The following is a 15,663-nucleotide window of genomic DNA, read 5'->3' on the forward strand; positions in this document are numbered from 1 at the left end:
AATACATTATATGTTCATTAATTGAATTTAAATTAAAAAAAATATTTGACATTGGGCAAAAATAAAAAAAAATCTCTAGTCAACCAACTGAGCCAGCTGGGTGCCCCGGGTATTCTTTTTAATTAAAAAGTAGCACCTTTCGATGCCCTGTTTTATCCTGGTACCTATTTAAAAAGAGGTCAGGCATGCACTTTTGCCACCTGTTGTGTGTGAGGGTAAAGGCATCGCTTTTCTTTCGAGAATGAAGCCATTACGTCTCAGCTAAATTGCCTGCATTGAATGAGGACTTACAGAATGCTGAAACTGTCTACTACAAAACAATCTGCATATTCTTGTAAACAGGAATGAAGGGCTTTTAATAGTATCCCTTTGCTCAGAATTTATGTTTGCGCATGGAGTACAGTATGTTAGGTGCTGATGTCTCATTTCCAAAGGCCCAGTGAGAAAGGTACCGTGGAGATTGATGGATCCTAAGGGCTTACGAAATCTTTGAAAATTGTTTTCCCTACAAGGCACAAGTCAGGGCTCACCAGCTATCCCCTCAAACCAACCAGAAACAATTGCGGTAAGTACAAAGGCTGTTCGGTACACAGGGATGGAATAGTCTTGATTACATAGATCAAGAATATGGGCGCCTGGGCGCCTCAGTCGGTTAAGCGTCCAACTCTTGATTTTGGCTCAGGTCATGATCTCAGGGTTGTGGGACTGAGCCCTGCGACAGGGCTGAGTGTGCTGAGCATGGTGCCTGCTTAAGATTCTGTCTCTCCCTTTGCCTCTCCCCACTCCGTCTCTTTCCCTCTCTTAAAAAAAAAAAAAAGAAGAGGAAGAAGAATTTGGAACCATAAGAATCTCAAGCTTGAACCATACGCCGGAATCAACATGATATTTGAAGGGGAATTGACAGGTTCCCAGGCCTCACAGGACCAAAGAAGGGCAGGTGGCCTGGCTTTGTCCCTTCAGATTCGTTATGAATGAAGGCATGTGAGGCTTAAGTAAGGCCTGGATCTTGCCTTGAGGTGATCTCCGGAAACTGAGCTAAAGAATACTCTCCAGGGCTAGAAGCCTATGAAGGAGCTAAAGGAGCAGATTCCAGATCACTGAGAACCCCTCTCGTATAGAGACCTTGGCTGTCTTCCCTCACTTCCAGGGAGCTCATCACTTCAGCGTGTCCTTGAGTGTTGAGGTCGACGCACAGCCAGATTTAAAACAGCATGGGGATAAAAGTGAGTGGGGCAGTGGTGAGGAGGGTAGAAAAGGTTGAGAAGGGAATTTATTTCTCCTACTTTGGATTCTTGGGACTTCTCAGAGCCCAACTAGTTACTCTGTGTTGCTTGACTTCTTGGAACCAGACCATTGTTGGATATTTGGTTCTGTTTTGTCACTTGTTTCTTTCCCCATTTCTTGGTCTTTCTGCCAGTGCTGCTTTTAAAAAGAGGTAAAATAATTTTTCTTGGCCCTACGTGGGAAACCCTCTTGGCATTTTCTAACTGCCAAGTGTTCTAGAACCAGCCATCTGTGGAAGGAGGTTTTTTCCCTTAATTTAATTTTGTATTAATTTATTTTCCTTTTCTTTCTCTCTCACACACACAACCTTAGATTAGTGTTTGAGGATTAATGAGCAACTGATCTCTCTCGTAACAAGGTCCTCTTTTTCCTGCTGAACTTTATTGCTTGCTTTTCTAAATATTTTCTCCTAAAATATCTTAAACAAGGTAATTTCACTGAAACAAAGGCATGATCTGTCTTGCCGAGCCTGTGCGGGTATTGAATATCAACATTTCAGAACCGACTCATAATTTGGAATGATTTTGAACTTCATGAGAGCCCTAGGCACCACCCTCTGCCAAAAAAAAAAAAAAGTAAGATGGGCTTTCACATTATCCTCCTTAACAGATGATGTTAGTCAAAGTTTCCTCCCAATCTGGGTAGGGAGCTTCATGCCATCACAGTTTTCAGAGTTCACTGCATCAATCAAACAGATTGTTCTTGCAGTGGTTGCTTCCTGGGGAATTTGCCAGCTGGGAGCTGGTACCATGGAGCCCCAACAGGCCACTGGAACAGCCATTCTCTTTACTTATTCATTTATAGAGCCATTTAAGAAGTTGCTCTCGCGGCAGCTGCCTGTTTGTTTGAGCTAAAGGAGTCCTAAATGAGGCTAGTAGACGATCAGATGACAAAGGTACCAAAGAGCCAGGTGAATCACAGAAGATGATGCTGTGGGACTTTCTGTAGTGCTTCCCCACCGTGACTAGAAATGACTACAGTTGCAGCTGCAACAATGTTGAGTGAAGTATAAAGCACTGAAAATACAAACCAGAGTGTGCATGCCTCTCTCTTAGTCTTTCTCTCCCCTCCCTTGTGTGCGTACACACACACGCATGCATACGTGCGCGCACGCGTGAGCACCCGCCTTCTGATTTCTGGTATAAAATTGGATTTTAGGATAGTCGGTCAGTTTGCTTTCTAATAAATGAAACACGTGCCTGCCTATCTATTTGAGTGTCTGTGGCTAAGGTTATCCACGACCATATGTCCATTCATATACTGTGTGCTTACGTGTTGGCAAATAAGGGAGAGGAGTTGAGGATGACTCATCTGGGACTAGACAGAGTGTGCACATAGAAAGCAAACATTGTCATTCGTAGGACTTTAATGGATGGCTGTACACGAGGCCTCAGTTGAGAAATGGCCATCCTGGATTCTGGTGTGGACTGAATGTGTACTTCTGCATGAAGCCCGGCAGTAGCTTGGTAGATTTTGTGTCGTAAGACTCATTAGTCAACTTCCAGCTATCCGTATATAAATAACCAAGGTACCGTTAACTCCTTTCTGGATTTTGTTGAGTATTTTGGCTCAGAATTGATGAGAGGCAGTCAGGACGTGGAAATGATGATTTGAATTTGTACAGAATGTTAAATACAGGCCATTTCAGCCTTCGTTCTCTTCCCAGTTCTTCCGCCTTATCTAGGGAGGCTCAGAAGATACACAACCATTTGAAGGTCCACCTAAGCAAAATACAATTAGGAAGATAAAAACTTCTGCCCTGAATCCTACATTGCACGATAGAGAACTCCAGGAGAAATACATTTCAGGTCATTTGTTCTCTTGAATCACTTATACTGATTTTGTTTTCTTTCCATTAGTCCAGAATCTAGCTTTTAGGAGTGAGGAAGGGGCTGGACTTGTCCAAGCTGGAGCTCCTTACATAGCTCAGGTAGTTTAGAAACCCTGAGTTGAGCTTTGGACCAGATAATAAGAAAGGAAATGTGAACGCTGAGAGCTTCGGGAGCAAAGGGACACTCCAGCTATCACATCTGTCAGCCGGCTGGTGACAGCCCCCAGCAGCTACCCAGTGGGCACCGGGGCCTCCAAACCCCAGCCGATGCATTCTCTGGACCTCGAGAGAGTGGGAGCTAGCCGAAAGCCATTCCCTCCTTCTTAATGATTATCCATTAGTACACCATGGGTTTTTTTTTTTATTGCAGAATAGATTAGGAACAATTAGCAAATGGAAAACTGAAGAGGCCCTTGCTGCTTTTAGTGTTTAGAAGCAACTTTTGAACTTGAAATCAGAGTTGCTCTTTTCAGAGTCAGATGTGCCGTTTTACCTGAATTACATTTTATTCCTCTGTCAAGGATACATGCTTTCCACCATCTAAAAAATGGAAATTTTCCAGACATGGATTCAGTATATGTATTGCTGATTGCTGCATTTATTTTCAGATGCTTTTTGAAAACATTATTTAGTAAGCTAATTTTCTGAGGCTGAACAACATACCTATTAAAATGATGGTTAAAGCATATTCCAAAGGCATCTTTTAACTCACAAGGCAAGAATATGGAACCGTATTGACTGCTTAGACAGTTTAATCCTTCATTGTTAACTGAGAACATTTTCGATTGTATTGTACTTGTCCTTACCCATCACTGTACTCTTGTGTAAAAAGGAACTGTTTTATAGGAAAAAATAGTAAAATTAAAGGAACAATGGATCTGATTTTGTCAATGCTCGGGAAGTGAGTCATTCAGTGCCAGGCCTGTAGAAGTCAGGGCAACATCGTTAGGACCTCATGAATTTCAATTTTAATAATGTGGGATTTTTTATATTTCTCACATAGACTTGGATGATGCTTTATGTAAATACAAACCCCCTCATTTCTTATATTGAGGCTTTGTTTACTCTTTTTTATTCTACTTCCTCCAAAGAGAAGCAAGCTTGATTAATATGCAAGTTAGAATTTCTGTTGAAGATTGTGTTTTATTTTTCCCAACAACTGAGGGGGTAAAGGTTAGAGCCACCCGATGAAATTTGCATCCCATTTAAAGAAATAGTGTTTAGTGAGTGAGGTTTTGTCATGAACATTTTCACAGCTGGATTCTATTTCTCATTATATCCCAATTACGGAATGAATCAAGTAAAACCGTTCCTGTAGAATGAAGCACACGACGGTGGCAGACTACCCGTGACAGCGAACAATTCAGCTATTCCTATACCTTATTTCTCACCTAATCTAGCAGTTCTTTCCCTCTCTGATTTTTTTACCAAAGTATCCCAAGGCAGATAAATTACTGTCTTATATTCTTGGTGGCGACAAGAGACTATGTGAGAAGCAAGGAAAACCTCCGAACAGAATTGTGGTGTCTCCTGGACTCCGTAGTGCGGAAAGCATCTAATACAGTTAAAGTAATGCAGCAGCAGTAACATCATCAGCGTTCACGTGAAAATATTTTCATTCGTCCCCCACTGGAGCTCCAAAGCACCGAGTGGACTCAGTGTCAGAGCTTAGAAAACTACAGCCTTCCTAAGTTGTAGGTCTCTTGGTAAAGAAAGAGAATCACGGTTCAGATTTATGTAAGAAGCACAAAACACATCATTATTCCATGTCCACAAATGCGAGTTGTAGAGGAGTACCAAGCACCTGAGAGGGTCATACGGCTTTTAATAAACTTTCCCAAGCTCTTATTTATTCAGTGACCAGCCAAAGGAGAAGGCCACTCGAGTAGGACAGCCGTGATGGAGATTGGGGCAAGGAGGGAAAGTGACATGGGCGTATCTTAGCTAAGTATCACCATGCAGTTTGGGTTGCTGGGTATCCGCTTATTGGTCCTAATTCTTCTAGCGAATGAGTAGCAGTAGTAGACTGCTGGAAAAACAACACAGTGTATGTTCTGTAAAGGAGCAGAATTCCTCACATTTTTTTTTATTCGACCTTTGGACTATATAAGATGGTTTTGGGGGCAGAAATTCTGCTTCCTGTTTATAGTTTTCTTCCGTGGATACTGAAGTGAGTGGGTGTTCCCTAGGTAACTCCCCCAAATGATGATAAATTTCAAATCACTTTGTTCTAAAAGTGAAAATCTCTTACATAGAGCAACATTCAAATAAAATGTATGTCATAGTGTACTTCCAGGAAGGGTACTCCAAATCATTGGCTAGTGTAAATCATTTAAACAAAATACACAGGTAGGTTAAAAAAAAAAAGATGAGGCTTCTGGTAATTATTTACAGCCCAGAAGATTTTCAGGGAAGGCTACAGCATTTCACTTTGAACAGAATGGGTTCTGAGAGTGGTTTCCTTTTATGGGTTAAATTGGAAATCCAGGTAAATTTCATGTCCCCTGAGCAATGTTTACTAAAGTCTGGTGACGGAACCAGAGGTCCTTCCCCACTGCAATTCCTTGATCAAACAGAATGTAACTGTACTTACATAAGCTGGCCAGACACTGGAATGCTCAAACATTTTTCAGACAAACTAAAAAGTTATTTCCCATGGTACTTCATAAGAATGATTCTTCCCCTATACCAGTAAATTGAATTCAAATTTGTCATAATGGTAACTTTTGCATTATCTCCCTGCCCAAAATAAATCAAAAAATGTAATTTAAAAAGTACAATTAGAATAATTGGATTAGCTGGTTGCTTTCATTTAAGCATCCATACAAAAGGAAACAAGGTTTTAAGGATTAGTTTCCTGCATGTGCTGTACAGCCTGGCTGATAGCTGTTAGTAATTGTTGCTTGTATTTGCTCATACCTTTCTTTTGAAGGTAACTTGTCTGTTTTGACAAGCTCACATTTGTTTTGCTCATTCTGAAAAGTACTTGGGAAGATTACTAGAGTGCAGAAATTTATTTTTCCTTCTCTCTTGGAAAAAACATCCCTCCCTCCTGAGCACAAAGATTTCAGTCCCGGTGAAATCTAAGCGCTCGACTTCACTAGCTGGCTTTGTCTCGTGGGGTTTCGCAATCAGAAACGGGGGCTTATTTCACAGTCTCCGTTTTCATGACTCATCCTCAAGAAAAGAAGACAACCTGTTAGGCGTGATAGATATTTTACTGTCGACTTGTATGTGGTCACTTTAAAAATGCAAAGCAAGTCATTAAGTGAAGGTCTTCATTAGAACCTTGTTCCATAGAATCTGTCTTACATATATGTGTCATTGCAAAAGAGACAGAATCATCGAAGACCTATATTAATTAAATATTTCAGGTTGTGATTTGTGGCATCAGAGCAGTAATCATAGTGGGAGTGGGTTGTTTCTTCCGGCAAGCAAAATGCTAGGAAATAAACAATTTCTGTTGTGGATTACCAGAAGAAGCCTTCATAAAGCCCAGCCGTCAGTAGAAGATTTGGTTTCTTTAAGCATCTAGCCACAGCTGTAAAGTTAAAAACTGAGATAATAAAAAGTAGGCAGGGGCGCCTGGGTGGCACAGTTGGTTAGGTTGTCCAGCTCTTGGTTTCAGCTCAGGTCATGATCTCAGGTTCGTGGGAACGAGCCCCATGTTGGGCTCCGTGCTCAGCGAGGAGTCTGCTTAAGAGTCTCCCTCCCTTTCCCTCTGCCCCTCCCTGCCTCCCCCGTGCTCGCTTGCTCTCTGTCTCTCAAATAAATAAATAAATAAATCTAAAAAAAATAGGCAGTGTAGTTCCAGCATCGCATTCGATATAGTTGTATAACATTGAGTCAACGTTTTCAAATAATATTTTCCAATTATGTATACCTGTGATTTGAGGGAAGAGCTTCTGATACTAGCTTTTTAGGGGAAAAGGTGAGTGCCCATCTTCAAGTGATCGTGCTGGTATGAAGTCAGTGATTGCTAGGGATCTGTGTCCGGTTCTGATAAGATCATTGAAGAGCACGGAGTGATTAATGTTATTTTAGTAGCAGATGCAGGCACGTAGACACCTAATCCGTAAGTTAGTGGCTTTAATGGGTTGTGTTTATTCATGATAAATGAGACCCTAGGGGATCAAAATTAAAACTAAAGATTCAACTAAATCTTTCCATTTGTTTCCAAGAATCTAGTACAGTACCCTGCCCATAGGCAATCAATTAACATATGCCAATTAATTAGCTTTGTTTTTGCTAAGATTGATTTCCTATAATTTCTGAAGAACAGGGCTTCATTTAAGGAGGACAATAAAAAGAAGTCATTTTACCGATAATTGGAAATCGAGCTCAGAGTGTGCAGGGGTGTTTCTGTGAAATGCCATCATGTCTGAAAGGCTTCTGTAGGGGCCACTAAATGCAAGGGATGATTCCGTTCGACAGTGTCAGTCAGGTTGAGGAAATAAGGCCTTACCAGGGCCTGCAGCTGGTGCTTTATTTCCACCGGTAAGAGGCCTGTGTTCCCGAACCAGGCTTGCCCAGCCGTCTCTGTTTTCCTGGACGTTGCGCCAGTTTTCCAACATGCAGAAGAGTGTCTGTCTGACATCCGTCTTATGGTTTAGTAGTTCCTGCACAGAGCATGGAGAAAGAGGTGGTGTTCCCCCCCACCACCCATTTTTCCCATTTTTACCCTCCAGCATTAAATTCGTGGTCCTCAGGATAAAATAGCTGTTAAACCTGGGTCTGGGGTGCTCTTCCCAGGCAGGGGCTCCTTCCCTGACCGGAGAGCCACGTGTTCTCCAAGATCCCCCAGTGCCCTGCGATTACTCCTTCGGTACTCAGCTTGCCAAACACTGCTTGCACAGCGCCGTCTCCTGTTTCTTAACCAGGCTGTGAACTCTGATGAAGAAGATTGCTACATCCTGTCCACTGCTCTATCCCTAGTGCTTAGCATCGCGTCTGAAATTTTCCTGCATATAGTAGGTGTTCAGTAAGTGTTTGCTGAATGAATGAATCAAGCATCACTGGTACTGAATGACTCCCACAGAGTGGGAGTGCTCCCCAAAGAAGGTGTGCGTTCTCTAGTTCTATGCTGAAATCATAGGGTTAGCATAATCAATGTAGGTGCTATGAATTCGTGCAAAGCATTAATATTCCCAGTTACGCTCTACATGTTCACCTGGGGTTGGATGCCGCATAATAGTCCACTTAGATATTAATTACAGACCCTTTTGATTGGACAGTAAATAATTACCCTTTCACCATCATTATGCAGTATCTTGACTGCCTGGCTAAAATCTGCTTGGGGTAGCAGCCCCTAAAAGGCATGGGCACTTTCCCCACTCTCACCAAGTTATACACCTAATCTCAGCTTCTCTTGGTTTCCTTTAACTAGTTGGTAAGATCCTGAATAAATGTTTCTTGCTCCTTTTTCATCTTTACTCTTTCTGCTCCTTTCTTAATAGCTTCCTAATATATATACACACACATATATATATTGGAATATATATATATATATATATATATATATATATATATATATATATATATATATATACAGTGTGTGTGTGTGTTTCCACGCATCCATCCCAAGCAATAATCCACTGATTGCCCAATACTTGGCAAACACGGCCCCTGCCTTCTCTGAGCTTATAATCAAATGGAGGAAACAGATTTGAACTGCTGATTACAACCAAGTATCTACCCAAGGTCCCCTTTGTACCAGTGTCTGACCACTACCATGAACAGATGCCTATTGCAGAACAGCGTTGTAACAGTATTCATAGATGTGGGTATGAGCGAAACAACACAAAAGGCCTAGAAATGAGGACTCAGACAAGAAGGAGGTGCACTAGAATGAGACACATTTTTAGTAGTCACCATCCAAAGTTAAGCTCTTGCAATTCATTGCCTGGCAACAGGAAAGGCGGCTTCACTCCTCAAAAGCTGAGAAAGAGCAGAGGAGGGGAAGAGTATCCCCAGAGAAATCCCCCAGGGATTTCTTAGCCAGATGTTTACAAACTATTCTTTAAATTCTGGAAGATGGAGGATGCTAACCTGTGCTGTAAGGGTGATTGATTGAGGACAGAGAGAAACACAGAATTGACTCCAAAAATGAATTCACCTGCTACCACCCCATTTTAGGAACCAAATGTCTAGATCAGCCACCCTGAAGCAGATTTGCTGCTGACTGCTGGCACGAATTGATTGTCAGTCCTGCCGTGGTTTCTACATGAGAGTGATGCGGTGCTGTTAGCGGTGGTCACTGCACTGGCATTTTACTCAGGCACAACGTCATTGTGCTTTATATAAATGCAAATGTCCTACAATACTGCCATTTATTCCTGAATTTAAAACATCTGCTTAGAAAATTCCATACTCGATTATGGGCAAAGCAGCCCTTTACGTATCTTCACCTCTTTATCAATCCTCACAACAACCCAATGACGAAGGTACTATTTTTCTCATTTCAAAGATGAGAAAACTAAGGCCGGAGTTCCAGTCCGTGTCCAACGTTACCCAGTTAGACCTGAGTTCTAATCATTGCTCTGCCACTTTTTGACTTGAAAGCCTGTTCTCTCAACCAGGATACAAGGTCACCTTACTATGGAGCATAAAAAGAAGAAAAGAGTGTTATTCTTTTCTGGGCAGCCATTTGCTACTAGCCTTAGTTAGGATCGTCATTCTACTTTTCCTTTCGCCAGTGTGCTGAAATCAACAACAAACCAAGACGTTTGATTGAAGTGAACAGATCTTAAAAACCAGTTTCCATGAAAAGCAAAACTATGCCCTAATATGCATGTTGCCTCACGCTGTTGCATAAAGGTCCAGGATCAAGTTCATTAGTTTATATCCAAAAGAAACTGTCTTGCAGGAAATACAGCCAAACCTCTTCATTATACCTAGATCAGGGCCCTGAACTTCTGCTACTGGCTAAACCGTCCCAGGCATTTGGTTAGATAGTTACTTACGGGTCCAGTCATTAGCATTGCAACGGAGTCCTGGTCTACCTATCCCCTTGCCTCAAGTGGCCGTGGTCATCCGGTGAGTGGACTAGGGCTACACTTTGCATTTATTGCTGTTGACAGAATCAAATAAGTTTATTTATGTCAAATACGGTTCACAATTTAAACCAATGTCTTCTCTGTCTCCTTCACTATGCTTCCTTTCAAATTATTCCTTTCTCTAAAGAATATCTGAAGTGTGGCACCGAAGTATGTTTTCTATCCCATTGAACTTAATTAGCAAGTTGTGCCTTTTTTTTCTTAACATCTCTCTTTCTAAAAAAATTTTTATCTTTGTTTTGGTGAGTGGAAGACAAAATGTGGTCCATGGCAAAGGAATGCGATTATGACTTACTTTACGTTCTGGAAAACCATGCCAGACAGAGATACGTATGTAGCTGGAGATAGCCGAGTTCTGCACCGAGCCATCTAGGCACGGACCGTATCAGGTTTTAAGCCCCTGATAACTCTGATGAAAAACACATCAGAGTTAAACACTATGTGCCTGGCTAACCTCCCCTTGATAGTTTAGTGTTGTAATCTTTCTTTAACGTATTTTAATGAAATCATCAAAAATAATAGCATTCCCTTCGGAAATATGTATTCTTCATTTCTTCTTTTGTTCGGTACAGTGAACTGACGTTTCTCATATGTTGAGGAAATGATTGCACTTTCATATATTACCGAGATAAGCCCTTGAAATTTACTAGCCATCGGGATTTGCTGCTTTCAATGATTAATTACCTGTTGGCTGGCACACTTTTCAAAGGTATTCTTTTTAGCTATTTCCTTTCATCTTGACCTCTTTTTTATGAGCAACCTTTCATGTGTAGCTCCAAAGAGTTTTAGTAAAGGTTTATTTTGTTTCTTTAGGCAGAGATGCTAGTTTATAATTGTAATGCAGGTCATAACCACGGTGAAAATGAAAGCCCCAATAACAAGAGGAGCCTAAATATCATTTTATGATAGCTGTAAATCTTTAATTCTTAAGCAAAGGTCTTAATAATCTGGAATAATTTGTCCCTATAATGTCTCAGGCCACCAAGAGTCACCCATCTATTCATTCAGCAGATTTCTATGGCACGAATACAAAACTTAAGGCACTGTTCCACGTGCTGGAATACAGCTGTGTACAACATAGTCCCTGCCCTTGTGGAGCTTCTGTTCTAGAGTAGGTAGACAGATGGTAGATAAATAAACTAATGCATAATTTGCTTTGGCGAATAAACAAGCAGGATTAGGGGGATAGGGCGTGCTGAGAGAGAGGGACAACTTCTGCATAGAGTGGTCAGGGAAAGGCTCTCTGCGGAGGTGGCATCTAATAGGCAAGAGGGAAGGATTCGGGTGGATATCCGAAAGAAGAACATTCCCGACAGAGGTATCATCGAATTCAAAGGCCCTGAGGTGAGAATATGCGTGGCGTGTTCAAGGGACAAGCTAGGGAGCCAGTGTGACTGACAGAAAGTGCAGAAGAGAGCAAGTGACAGAGGAGCACCGAGAAGTAGCCGGGATGGGATAGCGTGTGGATTTCCCGCCCAAGGCGAGGACTTTGGCTCTGACTCTGAGTGAGATGGGCAGCCGCGAGAAGGTGCCGCATGGAGGACTGGCATGATTTGCCTCATGTCATAAATTAGTATTTTACTACAAGTACAGCTGTCGTGGCACCAGCGGCCAGCTAACACGGTCAGTTAGCGAGTGCCGTCGGGGAGGCCTCGATCTCCCCCAGCCCTCCCTCGCTGCCTGTGCTCGGTTCCACAGCTGCAAAATGAACCTCAAACTTGATCCCAGTGTCATGGGCATTCGCTCAGTGGGTCACCATGGAATTGGCGAGAATGTGTAATTAGGTCAGGCCCTCCCACCCCCACTGCAAGGAGGGGGGAAAAAACGAGTATATTCATTTTACTCAGCCATCAGCGATGCAGGAAAAACAACTCCCACTGAAGTGAGTCAGTAGCATCTTCATAAACCAAAGCAAGCATATTATGCCTTAAATGATGGCTCTGTGGCCTCAAGGAAGTAACGCACCTTCCTAAGCACCTAATTTACTACCAAGCTGTGACTCGGGCTCGGAGAAAATTGAACCTGTTATTGCTTACTCAGAATACAGTAAGCAACTGTGGATAAGCATTGAGACTATTTAGAAGGACAGAGAGTTAATGCTGCTAAGAAGACAAATACGTCATCCGCCGCCATTCTCACGGCTCTGTGTGTGTGTCCGTCCTCCAGCGGACCTGTTTGCATACCCGTTTCTCGGCTTCGCCTCTTGGAATTGCAGACGTAATTTGATGTGTTTGCGCAAAATTAAACACTGCAGTTCTAACGGCTTCACACCTATTTGATTTGCCTTCTCCTGTTCCTTTCTGACGCTAGAAAATCAGCAAAGTCCCTGACAACCAGGCATGGCCCGACGGAGCCACCTCCAAAGCGATGAGGTTGGAAACGCTCTTAGTGTTTACTCAGAGTATTTGTACTGTCCTTTATCCTGGTCACTTAGCTTACAGCCTCTCTGTTCATTCCTTTGCCCTATGATTTCCAGCAAATATCCAGCTTCTGTAAACATTCTCTCACTAGATCAGAATGGCAGGAAGTACAACTTCAATGACACCAAAGTGTTTAAAGCATATTGGTTCTGGTGTGGGACGGTGATTTAAAAATGGGGCCCTGTTCTCTTTCAGGTACTATCACACTGGCAACTTCGGTCACTCTCGTATGATCCCGAAGGATCTGTTTTTAGGTTTCAACATAAGCTATTGCTCTTCTAACCTATCTCTTGACCTAGGACAGTCACGCTTTTTCAGAGTGGGAAATGCTTAGCTGCTGCTGTCACTGCACGCTTAACTGTAACCGATGAAATGACCAAATGCATCATTTTCAAATGGAAGAAATGCTCAATCAGGTTATCCTCGTAGGAGGCCCTTTTCCCATAGTAGGTCTCTGTCTTGCTGGGTGGGCCACCGTAGACGATAGGAGTCAGTTTGGGTCTGTCGTCTGTGACTATGAGAACACAGCTTGGGGCACTGACTTCTGGCAGCAGCTCAGTAAGTGCCCTTTGGACAACCGGCTGGGGAAGGCGACTGCTATTCCCGAAGTGCGAAGCACCACGGGTGCCAGCATCCGGTGCGGGAAGACAGAGCACGTGATAGGCCCTCCAGAAATCCTGGTTGACTTAAATGAGTATCAACCTCATAACATTCCCGCGTCTGAAATAATCGGCCTTCGTAAGTCAGCCAGTGATGATACTGCGTGCTCGGCAAAACAATAACCATTATATAAAGATGTTGTTGGGAGCAGCTGTGACTCACGGAGCAGATCACACACTGTGATTCCGTACGCACACTGGCTCCTTTCTGGGGCCGGCACTTTCACCTGCTTTACCGAGAGAACAGGGTGGATTGGTGCGGCTCCTCCGAAAATGCTTTGTTTGCTACGAACCAGCACGTGTGATTGAATGTCTTCCCTCCTCCCTTGAACCGTCGGTATTTGAGAGTCAACCACAGAACAAGTCCACGTCTCCTTTCTCCAGCGGTGGGTTCCAGAGCACAGAGAAGATGGGACTGTGGCGGGGAGGGGGAGGGGAGAATTGGATGTCCAACCTACACCACGCGCTCCCCGGACTAACTCAAGTAGAAAAGGAAAAGGCTATGCATCGGGTCCGCCCTGTCTGCCTGACAGCCGTCACCTGGCCATCAACTGTTTTATTGGAAGTCCGCATTTAACCAGTTCTGCCCAAAGCTAAGTGAGGGAGTTTAATTCTGAGGACTGTGATCTCCCTGAAGGGGCTGCATCCTTCTTTTTCTCTTGGGGAACGAGTGTCGTTTGCACCCTCTTAATGCCGAGGAACAGAGTAGGCACCGTCATGTGGCAACATCCCCAATTTATTTGGAGAGGTTAAAAAAAGAGACACAGTCCCACTGCTGATGTGATTCACGGGCACGTGATGCCTTGGTGATACGGTTTCTCATAGACCTGTCACGTGCATTCAGAAGAACCTTTGTATGGAGTCAATATGAGCCATAAGACTCAATGCAAACACCTTGTGAATGTTTGTCGTTTTAGCCCCATCAATTATCTTTTTTTTTAATTTTTATTTATTTTTTCCGTTTTATTATTATTATTATGATATGTTAGTCACCATACAGTACATCATTAGTTTTTGGTGTAGTGTTCCATCGATTATCTTTTAAGTAATATGGACCGCATATTTGCCCGTATAGATTTGTCATCACCAGCCACCTGGTAAAAATGAGCATGAGATAAATAATTGAGCTTTCTTCTATTCAGATAAAATTTCATTGCCCCCTTCCTTGACGCTGTGAAAACTCTTCAGAAATAATCGGTTATAAAGTGCTTTTGCATTCCAGCCAGTGCTGAGCCTAATGGTTTCATGACACACTGACGTTTGCCTCTTTTGCTCTGTGTGCTGTGCAAAAAAGAGGTGCCAATGATTAGCAAGGGGCCCCCAAAGAATTGCATGCTTGGTGTGTGGAACCACGACATGAGGCAGCTTGGAGGCTCAAGGAGCACGACTCTTTTTTTTGGAATGGAAACAATCATAGTACTGCAGAACATAAGGAAGAAACCTGGAGGGGGGTCAGTTACATATTCCCTGTGACCCAGCAGCTGCGTCTCGTCACAGTGACCATCCCAGCCTCCGAAGCACAGCAGTTGGTTTGGAGGAGACACTCCCCCATTCATAAGACAGATCTCTGCTACTTTCGGTCCTGGCCTTACTTCTCCAGTCTGGCTTAAGTAGAGGAATGTTATTGCTAGAGTTGTAGGGGAACGTGTGCGGGATTGTGGAAGACCTTGAACACCAGGCCAGGGAGTTTGGAGCTTATCCTGTAGGCAGCAGGGAGCCATTAAAAGATTTTGAACAGGAGGAATGTAAAAAATAGGACTTGATTTGGATGCGTGTTTAGTATAAAAGTGCAATGATAAGATATATTAAGGGAATGTTATGGTTCTGTTCACAGCATGAATATAACTGGAGAATTCTTCTCTACTCGCTGTCTAGTTAGCTTTTACAGCATGCAAATTTTCAGGGCCAGCTGTAAGAGCTTGATGGTAAAAGAACAAAGTAAGAATTGATAATGCGAACGTAATTGTAAAGAGAGGGATTTTCGTGATCAGGATCACTGGAAGCACAGAATGGTAATCATTTTAAAGGGTGACTGTAGAATTATTTGTTATTTTGTTTGAGTTCTTTGAAACCACTTCTATGCTATATAATTACCTTAAGTTTTAAGTGTTCCCTGCAGGGATAATTTATGCATTTTGCATTCTCATGCAAATGCTTTAACAGTCTACGCTGTTGAAAATGAAAGCCGAAAATTATTCCAAATAGGTCATGGTTGTGCAAAGCTTATGAAGTATTAATCATTTTTACAGATTCTCATATTTTAGATTATATTCTTGCATTGTGTTTTCAACTCCAGTAATACTTAGGTAACAAATATTTGAAAATCTAAATTACATATTTTGATAAAGAAGCGTAATTTGTCTATTTCAAAATTTAATGTCATCAAAACCCTTTTTAAAAAATTAATATAAAAA

General features: G+C 42.4%; 1 protein-coding gene across 5 annotated transcripts in view; it reads left to right on the forward strand.

Annotated features, from left to right (window-relative positions):
- The window catches only part of FGF13 (fibroblast growth factor 13), a 489,088-nt gene that overhangs the window by 458,908 nt on the left and 14,517 nt on the right, over positions 1 to 15,663 (forward strand). The gene's annotated exons all lie outside the window — the stretch shown is intronic.

This window comes from Ursus americanus, chromosome X (assembly GCF_024610735.1).
Source record: "Ursus americanus isolate L20-20 chromosome X, mUrsAme1.1.p, whole genome shotgun sequence".
NCBI lineage: Eukaryota > Metazoa > Chordata > Mammalia > Carnivora > Ursidae > Ursus > Ursus americanus.